Source organism: Aythya ferina (genome assembly GCF_964211825.1).
Source record: "Aythya ferina genome assembly, chromosome: 1".
NCBI classification, from domain to species: domain Eukaryota; kingdom Metazoa; phylum Chordata; class Aves; order Anseriformes; family Anatidae; genus Aythya; species Aythya ferina.
Window position 1 is genome coordinate 57,087,635 of NC_140296.1, and position 19,050 is coordinate 57,106,684.

Consider the following 19,050-nt stretch of genomic DNA (forward strand, 5'->3'; position numbering starts at 1 on the left):
TGAGGAATTAATTTTGCTTAAAGGCAAGTCAGGAGTTCTGAGACTTTTCTTTTTTATTTAAGCTTGAACTTGGCAATAGTCCCCTGTCTGATGTAGGCAGAAGAACGGATGTGTCCTGGAGGATGAGGGGAGGAAGGACCCCTGGGTCCTCCGGAGGTGATTGCACCATTCACTGCTCTGCAGACTTCCTAGATTTGTACAAAATTTCTCACAACAGGCACTGTTGGAGTACTGTTATCAGTGAGCGTCTTTGTATAGCTGATGCAACATGAAAAAGATTTTAAGTTACTAAAGGAAAGAAGGTGTGTCGTTTGTGCTGTTTCTAAATGCACAATTCGGAATTTCCCCTGGCTGAATAAGCTGATGACATCAGTAAATGCAAACCTATGGAAGTCAAGTGAAACAGGAACAAGGTTTTCACGAAAAAGCTTATGCATGTGAAGGTCATACATATTTTTATGTTTACAAGTATACATTTTGCACCACCGGGCTTCCAGTAGGTCTTTGTGCTATTTTGAGTTATGGCTTCTGTGAAAATGGATATGCAAATAAACTTTTCAAGTAAGCCTGGAAGACAAACTGCAGTAGAGGATGCTGTCATGGCAGGATGATGGCAGCGAGACTGTGAATGAATTAGGGACACCATTAAAAAGAACAGGCGAAGAATCGTGACTTTCTTTAAGGCACTCACAGGCATTTCTACTGAAGAATACCCAGTATACACTCTGTTTTCAATGCAACTCATGAATTTATTGATTCAGTTATCAACCCACTGGTGAATGATGGTAATAGGACTGCTTTTGCAGCAAGCTTGCAGAGAATGGTAAGCACACATTTTCATGATAATGAGCTATCAGCAAAGTGCAAAGGAAATCAAGCAGTAAGAAGAAGTATAGGCAGAACTTCTGCTGAGAGCAGCATACACGTGTTCAGCAGTGGTGGTGATGCACCCCAGGGCATGATCATCCGCAGCACCAACTGAAGCAACTATTTCTGGAACATCAGAAGCCTCAACTCAGATGATGCTCCTGTCTGAGCAGAAGAGTCTGTGCCCTGGTAGCAGAAGAGGGGCTGGGAGCTGCGTCTGATGAAGGCCCAGAGCTGGGTGAGCCTGAGCCATGCCGCAGCGCCAGGGAGAAGCAGCAAGGGACCACAGCGCAGGACTTGCTGTGGTAGGGGATGGAGGTCCTTGTCAGCTACCCTGACCTACCATCTAGCGTGGTTTGTTGCTGGCCAGGGATTTGAGACATGGAGAAACTGGTGAGGTTGGTCCAGACTATTCTCCCTGCTGCTTTTCCATGAAACACAGCCAGGAGCATATCAAGTGTGACTACATGGCTCACTTGATAAGGTGAGGGACAAGGCCTTGGGGGCCAAGGTGGCTTTCTCCTTTATCCTACTGGTGGAAGAATAAACATTTTTATTTTGAACAAAATTTTGATTCACACATATCCAGCTACTGCTCTAACTTTCATGAACTTCTTTGGAGATGGAGTAAGTAGAGTGTCTAAAAGTGCTTTTAAAAAAAAATACACTCCCTTAAAATAATTCAAATTTTAAATAGTATTAGCCTTAGTAATGTTCTTCTTTAGGTCTCCAGAATGTGCAGAAGTAACTGTCAATAATCCTTTTATTTGTTTTAACTTGAATCACAACATTCAGTGTTGAGGAATATTTCTTAAACTAGTAGAACACTTGTAAATGAGATGAACTTCAGTAAGTTTTAAACATCTTTTAAACTGAAGTTTAATGTGTGCATCTCATAAGCAAAAATACTGCATAAGAGCAAAGTCCCATTCTTTGGACTTCAAAACCCCATTCCTCTTTTCCTTTCAGTTCCAGCAGAGATTTTATTCACTTAGGTTTTCAGAGCATCTGCCAAAGATTAGGTTTTAAATTCTCATATCGACATTGTGGATCCACAGTGAATGCGTATATTTACTTTAACTCATTTCTGTTATACTTAAATGGTTAAAAAATCAAATAAAAATTGATTTTTTTTCTCTTCTGCCATAGAAAGCATTACAAGTTTGAACATTAAATAAAGAAATATTTGGAATGTAGAGACATAGGAACTCAAGATAGGGTCTAGGCTGTGTTAGCATTATTAGTTATATTTTGCAGCAAATTATATTCAGCACTTCTTTCTGCAAAGAGCAGTGAATGGATCACATCTACAACCACCAGAAGTTTTGATTTTCCTAACTCATCCCTCTGCTATTTCAGCACAGACAAAAAGAAGAATAAAAATTAAGTACAGTCCCTATAATTTTGCCTCAGTTGGGATAACTGTAGGAGGGTATCGCATTTTGTCAAAGAAACAATTCCCATTGATATCGCTAAATGCTGTGGTTTTGTAAGAGCTGTAAAGTCATTCTCTGTCATCAGTCTCTTCACTACTTTTCTACTTTAAATATGCAAATGTTATGATCTGGAGTTCATTCAAACATCCTGTTACTCTCTACAAAAACATTGGTGAACTTTGTTTAGTTGTTTCCATGACTCATCTCAGAAATCTTGATAGAAATATTATGGAAATGGATTTATGTTTCAATTACTTGGTAGATGGTGGTGGTAGTTATAACAAATTAGAGATACATTTATCAATTAGATGTTTGGTAAATTTATTTCTCCTGCAATTATTCTAAATTTCCTTGACAACAACTAGTGAAGGCATGGTCTGAAATTAACATTTTTTTTTTTCCCAAAGTAAGTTTTAGTCATTAATTTTGTACTGTAGTTATCTCTGGTAGGATTCCTGTGCTGAGCTCTGGATGTGCATGTGTAGCAGAAACATCTGGTTATTTGGCAGATTCTGCAGACAAGTATTTTGCCAGCTTCAGGGCTGTCTCCTCATTTGCCTCATGATTTGGCTTTTCTTGGCAAATTGACTTGTCTTCTTTGACGGCATTTTCTGGGTGATTTTCTTTTTAGGATAAAGGCAATAATTAAAAGGTTTTATGTGAGTGCTTATATGCTCAGGCTTATGCTTGGAAGAGCACTGAAAGAGCACAGGTGACAGGAGAGTAGGTTGTTCACTTAAATTAAAAATAAAAATACCCTCTTTGTGTTTTCATGCAGCACTTGGTACATAAAATAGCTGAAAGTGCTAGTCAGGATGATGATGGGAACTGTCCAAAAAACCCTGATAACAATAATACTGCCCTGGAGATCATTATGCTCTGGCAGTATTTGCACAAAATGTATCTTGGCATAGTGTATGTAAATTTTTGCAATTGCAGTTACCAAGGCACAAGAGAAAGCCCTGGGATATCTGGCAGCATTTCTCAAGGCATTCTGTATGCTGAGAAAGTAAAATAGCTTTCCAGGAAAAATAAATGACTGGATGTGGGGAAGTCCTGATAACAGCACTTTGTAAAAGGCCGATCAAGGATACACATCGAGATAATAAACAATCCCTGTAAAATATACCAAGCTCTATCAATAGCATCATCCACTCTGTGCACACTGGAAAGGAATAATGGATATGTTTGTACGTTTTCAACATTGCAGACCATTATGATTTTCCAATGTTGTCTAAACAACAGCCATATCAATAGTTCCTTTGCCCACTGACAGAGTGCTTTCATATGCTATAGGTAAAAATATGATTGCATGTTAAGATTCTGAACATGCAGACATCTAAATATTTACCCTGTTAAGCTACTCTAAATGGACAAGCTTTACCAAAATAAAAACAATCTCCTACAAATGATTTTTTAAAAGTACTTCTATTGCTACATGAAAATGCATGCACATCAGGTCAACATCAGGTCACTTTGGTCTTCAACTGATAGACAGAGTGTTTTGGGAGGTGGGCTCATCAGGGGGGGAAGGAGTGCTTATTTTTTGGTGTTATAGAAAACAACATGTCCAGGCAGCTGCTTTTAACATTGGATCAGAAATGGTAGTTACAATAAAATTCTTACTGAATATTCTCTTCTTTGCAGTCTTTTATTTGCACAATACATTGTAGATTCATGGACTTGTCTTCCAAGTAATTAGAAAATATTTCTACATACCAAGTATAAATTTTCTTTTGTTAATTCACTTTTTAATTACTATTATTATTTTTCAATCCACTTAGGGTTTCAGGCAAAGCAAATTACTAACCTGGGCCTACTTTCAAATTATGTCAGTTTGTGTCTACATCCTTTGACTAGTGATAAAATGCTGGGACCACTAAAAATTGATGTAATTGCTTTATAACATAAGTGTCTACTTTGCTGTGTACAGGTTATCTTTCCACATTCACCTTGTTCAGTTCTTTTCTCCCTTTTTATTTTTTTGAGCTATTTTATAAAAGAGTGAACAAATATGTTTTCAAGCATCCGGAGTTCTAAGTGCTCTAAATAGTTGCATTCTGAGCAATTGTATTCTGTTACAAGGCTTGGAAAAACACTGGGAATTGGGTGCCTTATATCCTCATTAGCTTCCACAAATCAGGCCTGTTTGTACAGAGAGATTATTATGGCTTTTTAAGCTGTGCTTACTTTCATACTTTTTTATTATCATGATTTCTATAGCGAGTTTTACTTTCCCTAGACAATAGATGAGTAACATAATCCTGCTGGATATTTAAATGTTGATCTCTTTTGTCTCATTCATATAAATGCTATTAAGGAGGCTTATTTGCTTTACATTAGTTTGCTAGAATAAATTTGACTAACCCCCAGGGGCAACGTTAATCTCTTCTGATGCAAATTCTGCTTCACATGCCAAGACCAGGTGGTGAGGCTAGGTATTAATGGCATCTTAAGAGTTTGAGGCAGTTTCTTCAGCATGTCATTCTTTAGTCTGTTTTATTACAGCTGGACCATTCATCTGGTTATGTCTGCTGAAAGCCAGTCATGATTCCCCATTACTTCTCTCTAATTTTGATATATAGTGCATGCAGAGATCCTAGGTGCATCAGGGCTGTGTGGTGGCTGACTGCTGACTGATCTGCCATGTGAGATCCCCAAATTATTGCTTGTTTGTGGATAAAACTGTTGAATTAGAGAAAGAATTTCTAAACCGAGATAACTGAAGATTCATCTTAACGCTACCTGGTGAAAAAGCAGGAAAGTTGGAAAAGACTTTGTGATGACCTAAGATTTCTTTCTTCCAGCCTCTGAAACCAATTGACTTTGAAAGTGAATCCAGATTAATAGTTTAAACATGACTTGTCTGAATGGTATCATACTTGGCAGCACTCCCATTTCTTTATGCACATAAACATGTGCTATGCTGCTTTTTTAGTGAGCTATCAATAAAAAGAAAAGCTATGCTGGAGCAGGGTCTGACATTTTTGTGTTTGGGAAAGATGAAAGTAACCCTATGTAGCCACTTTTGAATCTTTTTATTTCTAATACACTGGAACAATTATTCCAGAACATTTTACCCTTGTGAAAATATGTCCCCTATGGTGCTATCAAAATAACTGTGACCTTAGCATAACTGCTGCAAAAAGTGATGGCCAAACAAGCAAGTTCTGCTTTAATTAATTAATGAATTAATTTTCTTAAAAAAAAGAAAAAACAATGGACAAATACTTTTATGCTATACTTTATGCTATATTTCTTCTTTTTAACCTCTCTTTTTTTTTTTTTTTTTTTTTTTCCAATCTCTTTTCCACCTTGAGGCATAGGCACTTCAGTATAAATGAATACTGATGATGAATTAATTCAGTCTACACTAAATCTGCATAGGCTAAAAGTAGGTTAGGGTACAAAGTTCTGGTTTCTTGCCGAAGTGATAGTTTGAGGCCAGCAAAGGTACATAAGAATGAATTATTTCACTCATCTTGTTATTTTCTCAAATGAGCAGTATAACACTAAAAATGAAGTCTGCCTTCAAAACCTGGCTATAAAACGCCATTGTAGCATTCTAGTTTTTCCTCCTAATTGTGTATTGCGATCTTGTTTACACACTTTCAGTAATTATATTATTCTGTAACCTTAATATTACTTCTTACAGGTATTGATTTTGATTTCATGTTCTTATTTGTGAAATAAATCATGTTTTATACCTATACCTCATTTTGGGGCAGCAGTGATTTTCTCCTGTGTCCTACCAAAACTGCATTGGTAGTCTTTTGTGCTCTTGATGGAAGACTGTTTTATTATTATTATTATTATTGTTATTATTATTATTATTATATTTTTTGTTAGGTAGGTGTTTTTTTTTGGTTTTTATTTTTATTTTTCTGTTTGGTTTTGTTTGTTGTTGCCCCCAAACAAACAAAAACCCACCACTACCACCAAAAAAACAAAAACAAAAACAAAACAACAACAAAACAAACAAACAAACAAACAAAAACAGACTAACAGGCATGTAAAAGAAGATTATCACGCTTAGGTAGTTTTCTGTACTTTTGGGAAAGAATTGTTACTGTGTAGGACAAATCTATTTTCTTCAATAGGCCACAAAATAAAGTAATGAAAACATGTCAGTCAGACAATGACATTTCTTCTGTCACTTTCCAAATAGATAAAGCAAAAAGAATAACACTATGTTGAAAGACATTACACTGTAAATGCCTAGGACTTGTTGCTGTTAGGTCAGTTTTGCAGGTAGTGCTTGCATGGAGTCTCTGAAACTCATGGAGAAAAGGAACAGCTTTTCATTCTTTTAAAAGCAATGAACAGTGAGCCAGAACCACAACTGTAGAGCTTACAGTAGAATTGTTTTGGGGATCCACAGAAGCCACTCGAAGTGACTCCTCTTGTAAACCCAGTTTCTGTCTTTGTTGTGCAGAAAATGTATACATACCTTTTTTTCTTCTTCTTCTTCTTTTTTTTTTTTTTCTTTTCTGTACTGCACAGTGAATTTCTACAGGTTCTTGTATACTTTAACTTTTAGGAAGCTGTCTTGCATAATCTGTCTTACTGAAATTTAGGGGCTACATTCATCCTCTTAAAATGTATGAACCTAAGGAAATTCTAGGTGTTGGAAGAGCCAATGCAAAATAAATAAATAAATAAATAAATTGTTTGTGGGAATGTGTATATGTAAAACTTGATGCCTCTGTAACTATCACCTTTTTCTCACTGAATCCTTACAAAAGTGATGGAAGCTTAAAAAACACCAAATGTGAATTTATCTAGTAGGTTTTCTGGTCAGGTGGCCACATTTAATCTCTGTTTCAAGAGATTAGCACTATGTGCTGGAAGATTTTTGTCCTACCATGAATAACTATATTTTAAGCTGTCATGGCAATTTAATATAGAGCTAACATGTTGACTACAATAGGACAGAATTTAACTGAAAGGTATAGTGTGTTTCTACCTGGGAATCTTTTACAGTTTATGTAAGTGAAGTGAGGCAAACACAAGAATAGATCTTAGGTGAAGAAATGTGACACTTTTTACCCTTAGGGACCAAAACTGCACGGAGTACAAACTGCAGAAAGTTGACGTGCACATACTCGTTTGGTCTACCTTACTAATTGCTCTGAAATTCCTCACTGGCTGCTGTATTTTTAAAATATGAAGAGAAAATTACTGTGCCGTTGCACTTTATAAATAATTCTTGCACATTTAACTCATCATTTTCATCATTAGTCAGGAAGCAATTAACATTTTAAATGCTAATTTTTAGACTATTAGGGGAATATCCGTTGATATTAGACTGCTGAGATGGGAGCACGCCATGGTATATTATTACAGTATGAAGACTGTAGGGAAGAATACTACATGTTTCAGTCCAGTGTCGTCAAGAAGTAAAGTAGTACAGTTCCATGGAAACCTGCATGATTTACTTTAACATCTGGATAAAAAAATACCAAAGCTGAGGAATATACAAAAGCTTACCAGAAAGAAATTGGACGTGAAACAAACAAGAAAGCTTTTTTTTTTTTTTTTTTTTGAATGTCAGAGTTGTATTGTTTTTAAGTAGAACATTTGGATTAGCTCATTGCTCATTTGTGAACGTTTACCATTAGGAAATTTTCACTCTTTAGCCTTTCTTGCGGTGATCCAGCTGAGATCTTATTAAAACAGTGACACCTGGAAGGCTCAGGTACTCAAAAGCACAAAATAATACTCAGGCAGACATACCCACTGATGGAACATAAAAAGGGCCCTGCTTCCAGTTTACTCACCATATAATTTTTCATTCTAGTCAGCAGAGGAGATTCTGGTTAAGATTTTACAGGACATAGGAAACTTATGTATGAAGGGTGATTTTAGAGAGAGACAGACACTCACTCAAAATATAATGCTTAGGGGACAGATAACTGCAGCAAGGTTTGAGACCTGTTTTTGAGTCCTGGTTTTGCCAGTGACTTGCTCTGTGATGTTCTGTCAGGGTTTCTCCTTCCAGAAAAAAAAGGGCAAAGGTACCGCCTTTCTTCTCAAAACACTTGGAGCTCTGTGTAAGAGCTAGGCATAATTACTGATTATTGTAAATAATAATAATAATAATAATAATAATTTTGATGAATAAATAGTTAAATTTATTATTATTATTGAATTGCTTATTTGACAATGACAACCAAGAGAAAGTTATAAAAGTTATGAAAATGTATGTAGCATGTTGTCCTTATCTCCTCCCTTCCCTTTAAATGCTAATTCATTCAGTTTTAGAAAATCCTGGTTCTAGCTGTTTAGACATGGAAGTGCAAGAGAGACTTCGTTTTCCCTTTTCGTTACACTACTAGTTATGATAATTGGCAGATTCATGTTTTATTAACTACAGAAACAAAATTGCTAGATCCATCGAAAGCCAGGTGCTGTTGGTTAGGACATACATTTTGCCCTAAGCAACTTCTCATTTCCATTTTGCTAACATCTGTAAAACAACTAGTCTCATAAAAATTTGATGGTTTGATGGATTGGCTGAATGGTGTGGGCTCCACTGTCCCTCAACTCTCTCCTAGATGGCTAATAGAGTTCAAAGTCATTCTTTTCAATCTCCTGCTTGAGCAGGAGATTTACTAGTAATAAAATAAATACAGTAAGGAAATTCAGTTATGTCTGATCAAGTTGACTGCTTATACACTCAGAAAGATGCACCTGTGTAGCAAACTGCTGGCAAATGTCCATCTAAATGAGTTTGCTATTGCACACACATCCGTTTTGTTATTTCCAGCAGGTCGCTTCTCGGAGCTCACTGGCAGTGCTCATTTGCCTCCAATAGTGAACATTTGTTTACATAATGATTTCTGTCTAATAGGGCTATCTTTGTTCAATCCCAGTACTTTCACTTACAACCAGCTATAATTTTTAAGAACTGCAAAATCTTTGGTTTTCTACTTCCCACATAGGAAATATTATTGACCTTTGTGTGACACCATAGTCCAGCTGGAGTTAATGGGAGTGTGAGCATGGGCTGGCAGTGAATATTTCATCACAGCTACATGGGTGTTTTCCACAAAGCCAATTCCAAATGATGTCTGGTTCCCAATAGGGCCATTCGGCTGGTTCTGTAAAATAAATAAATAAATAAATATTCGAAGTAAGCTATCTATACATATTCATTCTGTAATAAATATTAATATTAAAAGTTTATTAGGAAAAAAAAAAGGATAAAAACCAATGAAAATTCAACTTAAAGCTTAACAAAATAAAATAAAAAGTGACTAGTCAGAAATTCAATCTCACTTTACTGGGACAATTTCCCTGTCTAAAACAAACAAAACAAATATACATAATGTTGTATTTAGCTATTTTCCACTGCATGTTGTAAAGGAATTATTTTGCTCGTTCATCACTTAGAAAATTAAATATTCTTAGAAACTGGATTGTCACTAAAAAGCTGAGAAAACCAATGAAGTGTCATAGCAAGCCTTAGATCCCCATGTGCATTTGCAAATATCTGCAAGGGCAAGAAATGACTTGTAGATACAGATACAGTTTTTTTTATAAATACAAGAATCTATGACTGATCCATACAATAAATATGTATAGTAAAAACAAGTTATTAATAGAAAGTCCCAAATTCATGATACATCAAATCAGTGTACACAACCCCTCTGGATTTTCTTACTGGTGTTAAATCACGGTGACCTCTCATGTTTTCATACAAGACAAAAATTTTCTGAGTTCTGCAGGGGAGAAGGCTCTGCAGAATGTCCTGTTCTCTCGTTCTCATAGGAACCTATAAAGTTACTGTGCATTAATTAACACTCATGGCTCTTTCAGACCATCAGATAAGTCATCTCTTGAAACAGAGGTGGGAAGATAGCATTGTGTGAGATGTTTCTATCTTGCACTGGTGAAATTAGGGTGGAAAGTGCTACTGAAAATAGCATGAATTTTGTTCCTTGGTGCTTTTTCCTTTCTCTCTGCAGTAGGACAGAGTTAGTAGTAGGACAGAATGTGCTGGTACTGTGGGTGACACAAGATCTTGAAGATGAAATCTGATTTCACCAAGACAATTTTTCATTTTGCTAGTTTTCACTGCAAATTAAAGCCATGGTATTGGAAGTATGACTGCCCTGGGCTTTGTAGCTTAATAGCACGTGGGAAGCCTTCTGTGTTCAGGTCAGCTCAAGATCACGCAGATGTCTAGCTTTTCAGCTTTACTTTAAGTCCTGGTGTTCCCTTCCTACAAAGTGGGTTAATATGTTTAGAATAATTTTCTCACTGATCTATTTTTGCCAGAAATAGTGAAAGGGAGAGTTTCTGGCTGTGAAGTAAGAGAGGGGAAAATACGTACTGAAATAACTTATACCACACAGAAAAAGATATTGTACTTAACTAAAAGATAAGTCTCAAGCAGCTGCCCAAATACAGTGCATGGCTGCACCTCAATCTCAACTTGAGTTGAATTTGAAACAAACAAAGCATCTAGATATCTGTACTTCCACCATTGTGCAAATCACAGTCTGAAAAATATCACAGTGGTATTACTATTATTAAAAGCAACAACAAAAGAAACAAACCAATAAGGAATAGAGTAGAGTAGAGTAGAGTAGAGTAGAGTAGAGTAGAGTAGAGTAGAGTAGAGTAGAGTAGAGTAGAGTAGAGTAGAGTAGAGTAGAGTAGAGTAGTTCAGTTGGAAGAGATGTACAAAAATCATCATGCACAACTGCTTGACCACTGTAGGACTAACCAAAAGTCTAAGCATATTACTGAGGGCATTATCCAAACGCCTCTTGCACACTGACAGGCATGGGGCATCAACAACCTTGCTAAGAAGCCTGTTCCAGTTTTTGAGCACCAACAACCTTGCTAAGAAGCCTGTTCCAGTTTTTGAGCACCATTGCAGTAAAGAAATGTTTTCAGTCTGAACCTCTTCTGGTGCAGTTTTTTGCCATTTGTGTGTCCTGTCATTTTATATTAGGTTTACATGGCAAGATTTTGGTAGCTGGGGGCTGCAGGGGTGGCCTCTTGTTACAAGAATCCAGAACCTGCCACATGTTAAATAAGGGCAAGTTTCAGCTGGCTCCAAAGCAGCCTGCCACCGGCCAGAGCTGAACCAATAAGCAATGTTGTTTGTGCCTCTGTGAGCACAGATTTAAGAAAGGGGAAAACCAAACCAAAACAAACAAAACCTGCTGGGCAACAGCAGCTGGGAGAGAGGAGTGAGAAGCAGCCCTGCAGTCCCCAGGTGAGTGCAGCAGGAGGGCAGGAGGTGCTCCAGGCGTTGAGCAGCCCATGGGTCCCACATGGAGCAGATCTCCACGCTGCAGCCCCCCCATGGGTGGAAGAGACCCCGGTGGAGCAGGTGGATGTGGCCTGGAGGAGGCTGTGGCCCATGGAGAGCCCCCGCAGGAGCAGGCCCTGGGCTGGAGCTGCAGCACGTGGAGAGGAGCCCATGCAGGAGCAGGGGATCTGGGGGGAGCTGCCACCCACCCGTGGGGGACCCGTGCTGGAGCAGTTTGCTCCTGGTAGATGATGAATGCTGTGGTACGGGGCCGTGTGGGAGCAGTTTTTGAATAGCTGCTGCCTCTGGGCAGCCCCCACAGGGTCAGTTTGGGAAAGATGGCATCCCTTGGGAGGGACCCCACAGGGAGCAGGGGCAGAGAGTGACCATGGAGGAGCGGCGGAGATGAAGCATCAGGGACTGACCACAGCCACCACTGTTCCTCTGCACTAGTCAAGGGGAGGAGTTGGGAGAGGGTGGATGGTGGGAAGGTGTTCTTTGTTTGTTTTTAGTTTCTCACTGCTCTAGTCTGTTAATAATAAGTAATAAAATATATTAATTTCCCTATGCTGAGCCCGTTTTGCCTCTGACAATAATTGTTGAGTGATTTCCCTGTCCTTGTCTCACCCCTTTAAGCCCTTTTCATCATATTTTCTCCCCCTTTCCGTTTGAGGAGGGGGAGTGAGAGAGCGATTGTCGTGGAGCTCAGCTGCCCAGCCACATAAAACCACCACACATTGCTTACCAGGGAGCAGAGACCAGCATCTTCCTCTCTACTTCCCCTGCTCTGGAAGTTGCAGAGAGCAATGGGGTCACCTCTCAGCTTTCTCTATTCTACATGAGGCCACCCATGTGGCCTCCTCTGGATACATGCCACTACCTTAATATCCTTTTGGTACAGTGGAACTCAGAACTGTACGCAATATTGAAGTTGAGGCTGCACCAATGCTAAATGTAATGGGAGAATCATTTCTGTTGACCAGCTAGCTATGCTGTGTTTAATGCACCCCAAAATGCAGTTTGCCCTCTTGGCTGCCAGGACACACTGCTGGCTCACATTGATCCTGCTTTCTGCTGGCACCCCCAGATCGCTTTCTGCTGAGCTTCTCTCCAGCCACTCACCTCCCAGACTGTGCCTGTGTCCAGCATTACTCTATCCCATATGCAGCACCCAGCATTTACCTTTGTTGAATTTCATCCCACTGATGATTGTACGGTGTGCCAGTCTATCCAGATCCCTCTGCAAGGTCTCTTGCCTCTCCAGAAAGTCAACAGCACCTCCCAGTTTAGAATCGTTAGTATGCATGCTAAGAATGCTTTCAAACTCTACATCCAGACCATTGATAAAAATGTTGAGCAAAACCAGGTCTAGAGTTGAGCCCTGGGGAACACTGCTAGTGACTGGCCACCAGCCAGATGTAGCCGCATTCACTGCAATCCTTTGAACCCTATTTCCAGCCAGTTCATCTCTCAGCATAGCCGCTTATCTCACAGTTCAGCAGTTTGTCTGGAATGGTACTGAGAGGGATGGTATCAAAGACCTTACTAAAATCCAGAAAGACTACATCTACTTCATCCACTAATCATGTGACCTTATTGTAGAGATCAAATTACCAAGGCAGGATTTTCCCTTCGCAAACCCATGTTGAACATGCCTGATAAAAGCTTTTTTTTTTTTTTTTTTTTTTTTTAATGTCTTTCAGTAGTACCCAGGATAATCTTCTCCATAACTTTTCCAGGGACTAAAGTTAGGCTAACAGGTTTGTAGCTTCCTGGGTCTTCTCTCATGCCCTTCTTGTAGAGGGGTATAACACTGTCTTGCTTCCAGTTAGCAGGGGCCTCCCCAGACTCCAAAGACCTTTAACGTTTTAACTGTTGAGAGCTATAATATCACTAACTTCTTCAGTACTCTGGGCTAAACCCTATCAAGCCCCATGGACTTGTGAACATTCAGCTGATATTACTGGTCCCCTACAATTTCAGTAACCACAAATGGAAAGTCACTGCTCCCTCTGTCATGGTACTCCAACTCAGAGGCAGCCAAGATCTATTATTAGTATAAAAGCTAAGGAAAAAAAGGCATTGAATGCCTCTGAATTTTCCTGATCCTTACTTGTTAGGTGACCATCTTCATGAAGTATTAGTCCAGTGTTTTCCTTAAACCTCCTCCTGCTCTTGATGTACTTAAAAAAGCCCCTTTTATTGTCTGACTCCACAGTGTTATACCGGGTTTGGCTGCGATGGACTTACCTTTCCCTGCAGCAGCATATACAGTGCTGTGCTCTGCACTTGTAGCTTGAACAGCAGTGGTATCCCACCAGTGTTGTGTCTGCTGCTGAGCAATGCTGGCACAGCATCAGAGCTCCCTCCAACCCCCCAAGAGCCAGTAGGTTGGAGGCGGGGAGGAGACATCACCGGGGCAGCTGACCTAAACCAACCAAAGGGATATTCCATGCCGTCACACTCAGCAATAAAAGGTGGGAAAGGGGAAGGGGGTGGGCTCTCATTATGAAGACATCTGTCCTCCCGAACAACAGGAGAACGGCAGATCCTTATCTCAACCTATGTACCTATGTTTGTGGGTTTTTTTTGTTTGTTTGTTTTCTTTTTTTTCTTCTTCTTTCCCTCCACTTCTAAGCAGCAGGAGTGAGAGAGCAGTTGCGATGGAGTTCAGCTGCCTAGCAAAGTAGCACCACTAAAAGTGGTCAATGCCATCTCAAGTTGAACCTTGACTCTTCTTGTTTTCTCCCTGCAGATGTGAACTGCAGCTCTCTAATCAGCTGTGAAGCTGCCTTGTTTCTAGGGGTCCTATATTTTCTTTTTCTGCCCAAGTTCCAGGAGGAGTTCCCTGTTTAGTCAAACTTCTGCCCTGCCTAATTGGTTTGATACACAAAGGGATTACCTGCACCTGGGCTTTTTAGAGGTGGTTCTTGAAAAGTGACCAGCCAATTCCCAGGAGGCACTCCCAAGGAAAGAAAAATGGAGTTTTGTATTTCTTGTCCCTACACGTATTCTCCTGGGTAATCCAGCCTAAATCATCCTGATCTGTTATACGATAATGCTGGGAGGTCTGGAGGTATTTCTTGAGACTGTTCATATTAATGCAGAGAAAAAACAGTTCCAAAAAGGGAAAGACCCCAACAATTTAGCAGCTGTTCAGGTCTTGGTCCAAATCCCACTGAAGTACAAGAAAGATATTGGTAGATACTGAAAATGAAATAATTGTCCTATTCACATATTTTGTAATCTCAATATTAAAACACCAGCCATGCAAGGATGAAATTCATATTATAATTTGTATTATGCTTATAAATTGAGCACTAGGGAGATGTCATTTTCATTCACATATGCTCCATTTACTTTTTTTTTGGCAATTGTCCCAGTGTGGTTCAGACAGCAAATGAAGGTAGGATAGATTTTAAAGAATTTTATGTAATTTGATTACTTGGAAAAGTAATGTTGAGTTGTCCCTCAAGTCACCTGTGTACTACATTCAAAAGCAGTAAATTTGACAAATGATGGGGAGAGCAGGCTATGTTCCAGAAGGACAGCTGGAAACTGAAAGAAGTAAGGAGACATGTACATGATTTACTGAAGACTGCAGTGATTTATTTTTTTAATATATATATTTTTTTCAAAATACCTACTTTCATGTAGAATATCCATCCTAAAATTTTTTAACATTCTCTTTTCATTATCAGTAGACTCTCTTTTTGTTAAAGGACATTCCTTCTGCTGGTGTTTTCCATAGTCAGGTTGTTCAGTTTGCGTTAGAAGACATTATTTTTCACATAGATTTAATTTCTAACCATCAGGCATTCAGTAAACAGTTGTATTTGGCTAGTTCCCTATTAGTATTTGGGTACTACTGATTTTCTGCTTTACAGTCTGACATTTTAAATATTTCTACATTTGGTCTCCTTGGCATCTAGGGATATTCATATATTGTCATTTCTTTCTAAAAATGTTTGTAAAAATATTTTTGCTTATATTCAATGTAACTTTCCCTTTAGAGGATGAATTCATTCCAAACCACATGCCTTGGGGGAAAAACAAAACAAAACATGTAAACAAACAGCCAGCCCCTCAAACTTATCTTTAGACATGTTCGCCTATGTAAAGAGTTTACGTACAGTATTTGTGTGCAAGAAATTTTATGACTAGATGCATTCTGAGCAGCAGTTATCTTTCCTGAATGCCTACAGCCTGAAGCAATTTATGGACCTCTATTGTATGCACAGGAAATGGAACGAAATCTGGCACTTGTTGCTAGGCAAATTCTGCCTACCAACATAGCACTTAAAAGTAATCTGCAAAGATCTGTCAATTTAACTAGTATGCATGCTAAAATGCTTCCAATACAGTTTCCCTGGGATGTATTTCTAAAATGAATGTAAACTTATTTTCCCAACCAGTAATTCATGCCTGCAAAACGTAAACCCCGCTGCTTCTGTAGGCTGTTAGCTTCATGTGGGGAAAAAATAAACATTTCTTCATTTTTTTTACTGGAGTGTACTGAGCACCCCTAATGCCCATTGATTTCAAAACTCACAGTTGCTCTGGAATATACACAGTTTGGCTTTTGAAAATCAGAAGCCTTATTCAAATGCTATGGGTAGGGGTGTGAATGTAGCAAAATAATTTAGCTGGCATTTTGAATGAGTTCAACATTTGCTTCTACTCCATTGCATGCTGTGGACACGGCAGTGCAAGGACAAATATTATGTGTTTTGAGGACTGGAGAGCTCATAGGAACGCATTCTTTAGGGTGTTCATAAAAAATACCAATAAACTAGCAAGTAATCAGTTGTTTTATATGAAAGAAAATTGTCAAGAAAATGATTTTTGTGTTCTGTTTGTATGAGCTTTTCCAAGATCTGAAAAATATCAACTGTTTAAGTGGAATTAAACCTAGCAGTGTTTTCCCCAAGTTCATTTAGATTCACCTATTTCATGAACATGTCACACACTTAGTTACACATACTTTTAAAGATATTTGTAACAGAGAATGTTTGACAAATTTATATCCAGTCAAAGAATAAAACATTCTTTCTTCCATTATGAAATAACACTGTTTTCTCTTGTGGACTGTTATATTGTAGGTATCTACCAAAGATCCCAGTCATATACATTTTGTAGCTTTGTAACTTTGATTGGCAACTGTAATAGAAATGAGATTCTGCTTTGCTCAGTGATTGTCATTCAGACATTCTTTGCAGGAAACATAAATTTGAACTAATGGCAAGAAAATTGAACAGTTCCTCTATTGATTTGTTAATTCTTATTATTATAAAGACATTTCCTTTAGGGTAATTATATTCTGTTTGAGAATATCTTCTAGAAGGCCAGAACTGCCTCTTGATGTGATTACATCTCACCCTTTTGACTGACAAGGTTGACTTTTTTTGGCAACCTATTTTATTATGCTTTTTGATTTGTTTGTTTGTTTTGTTTGCATTTTCCTCCCTGTGCCACTGCTTTCTTCCAGTTTCTTTTAACAATTTATTCTTTTAACAGTTCTCTCTCTTTCCCCACCTTCCCTTTTTATTTTATGTCCTGTGTTTGTTCTGAATCCTCTCTATCATTTTGCTGCTTTGTTCACTGTATTCCACGTTGTATCCCAGTCCTTTCTACTCATCCATCACTGCTTTTTTTTTTTTTTTTTTTTTTTTTTTTAATTTTATTTATGTATTTTCCATCATTTTTTCTTCCTTTGCTCCCAGGTTCACTATGCACACTGTATTTTATTCTGCTCACTGCCTACTTCTGCAGCCATAATCCTTATGCACTTAAAACAGCTCTGACTTTATTTCCCCAGCTTTTTCAGCCTTCTCTTTTCTTAATACATTGTTGTTGTTATTATTATTCTCTATGGTGGATATTGGTTGTTATTAATTTTTTATGATGTTATTAAATTCTTAAGGAAAAATATGTTCTTCTCAGCTTTTAGTATTTCAAGTACCCTCTGCAAAATAGTTGTGTTGATCTGTCATTCACTTTTGTTGGTCTGTGCCATCCTTGTTGGTCTTACACTTATCTATATTCATAAGTTTCAGAATGTTAACATGAATTTGTTGACCTTGTCTAACCTATCTTTCAAATTGATCTACTTCCTAGAACAAGTAATATATCCCTAATAAGCAGACATTATTAATTTCTGTGATAAGTGATTTTCCACAGAGTATGAAAAATGCCAGGGTTAAACATTTGAAAAACTTTGTGAATTAAAGCTATGCTACCAAGAAGTGGAACAAGGGAACTTAGAACTGGTTTTATCTTTCAAAGGACTATTTTAGCAATTTTATTTTCTGTGACTCCATTATGTTCTTGTTTCAAGTTAGTTTCTTTCTTTTTGTCTTCTCTTTAAAACTCTATTAATAACCATTTAATTCCCTGACTGGCCAGGGTCTTTCTGTAATTTTTGGTTACAGTTTGTGCTGTAACTAATGGTTTGACTCCTTTTTTCTATTGTCTTTAAAATACTCATCATCTTCATCTCAGATTTAGAGGAACAATAGGAGTCTTGTTTACTGAATCTCTAATTTGAGAGAGAGATTTTTGCTCTTCCTTTCCCATCTATTTCCTCCAAAGTCATTTGTAATCTTCTTTTCCCAAAGTTGACAGAGAATCTGTCTTTTTGTCTGTGTATGCAAAATATTTCTTAATAACAGTTACATCCTTTGTGAGAATAGCCTTCCGTTCTCAAGGAAAACCATTGAGGTTTTGAAGATCCCTTGATCATTTCTTTTGATGAGAGGACTTGCATGTCTTGAGCAGAATGATCTTTCGAGGTCCCTTACAATCCCTACAGTTTTGTGATTCTGTGATTAGACTTGAGAATGAAACCTGACAAATTTAAATCAATGTGAACGTTGTCTTTGACTTCAGAAGGACATACTCTTCTATTTACTTCTCTCCTCTCAGGATGCATTCTGTATGATCTCTAAGAAGAAAGAAAATGCACAGTGCAAGGTGTAGGGAGAAGACCACTGATTGACATGAACTGAGTGTGGAGACGAAGCTTGTCTCATTCTGCTATATGGATACCTTCAGCACATTAGCTAAACACAGTTGTATGTTTTCCACCACATTTAATTCCCAATTTGTAAAGCATGGGTAATTTTCTCCCCCCACAATTTTTGGGTACTGTGAATGTAAGTGGCCACACAAACACCTGGTAGAACATAATGATATGCTAAGATGATATGACAATTGAACTATGTAAGCATCTGAAATGGAAAGAATTCAGGACTCACCTAAAATTACTTTAGAACTTTGAAATATACTTTTCCCAATGCTTCATACTTTCTCAGGAATGGAAAATGTCATTCAATTGTTTGGATTTTTTGCTAAATTTACTACTTATTAGCTCTAAACTTAAATGTGCATCAAGGAGAATAACAACATAAAGGGGCTGATTAGTTCAATTATACCACCCACACCTAGGAATAGTTTTTTACACTAGGAATCTGAAACATA

At 38.0% G+C, this 19,050-nt stretch overlaps 1 protein-coding gene and 1 long non-coding RNA gene across 2 annotated transcripts in view; one reads left to right on the forward strand and one right to left on the reverse strand.

The window, feature by feature from the left end:
- The window catches only part of ITGBL1 (integrin subunit beta like 1), a 147,154-nt gene that overhangs the window by 24,145 nt on the left and 103,959 nt on the right, over positions 1 to 19,050 (forward strand). The window lies entirely within an intron of this gene.
- LOC311424841 lies at positions 8,415 to 13,952 on the reverse strand. Its single transcript, XR_014686209.1, has 2 exons — positions 13,822 to 13,952; positions 8,415 to 9,406 (listed from the first exon to the last, which is right to left on the reverse strand). It is a non-coding gene; the product is annotated as an uncharacterized lncRNA (long non-coding RNA).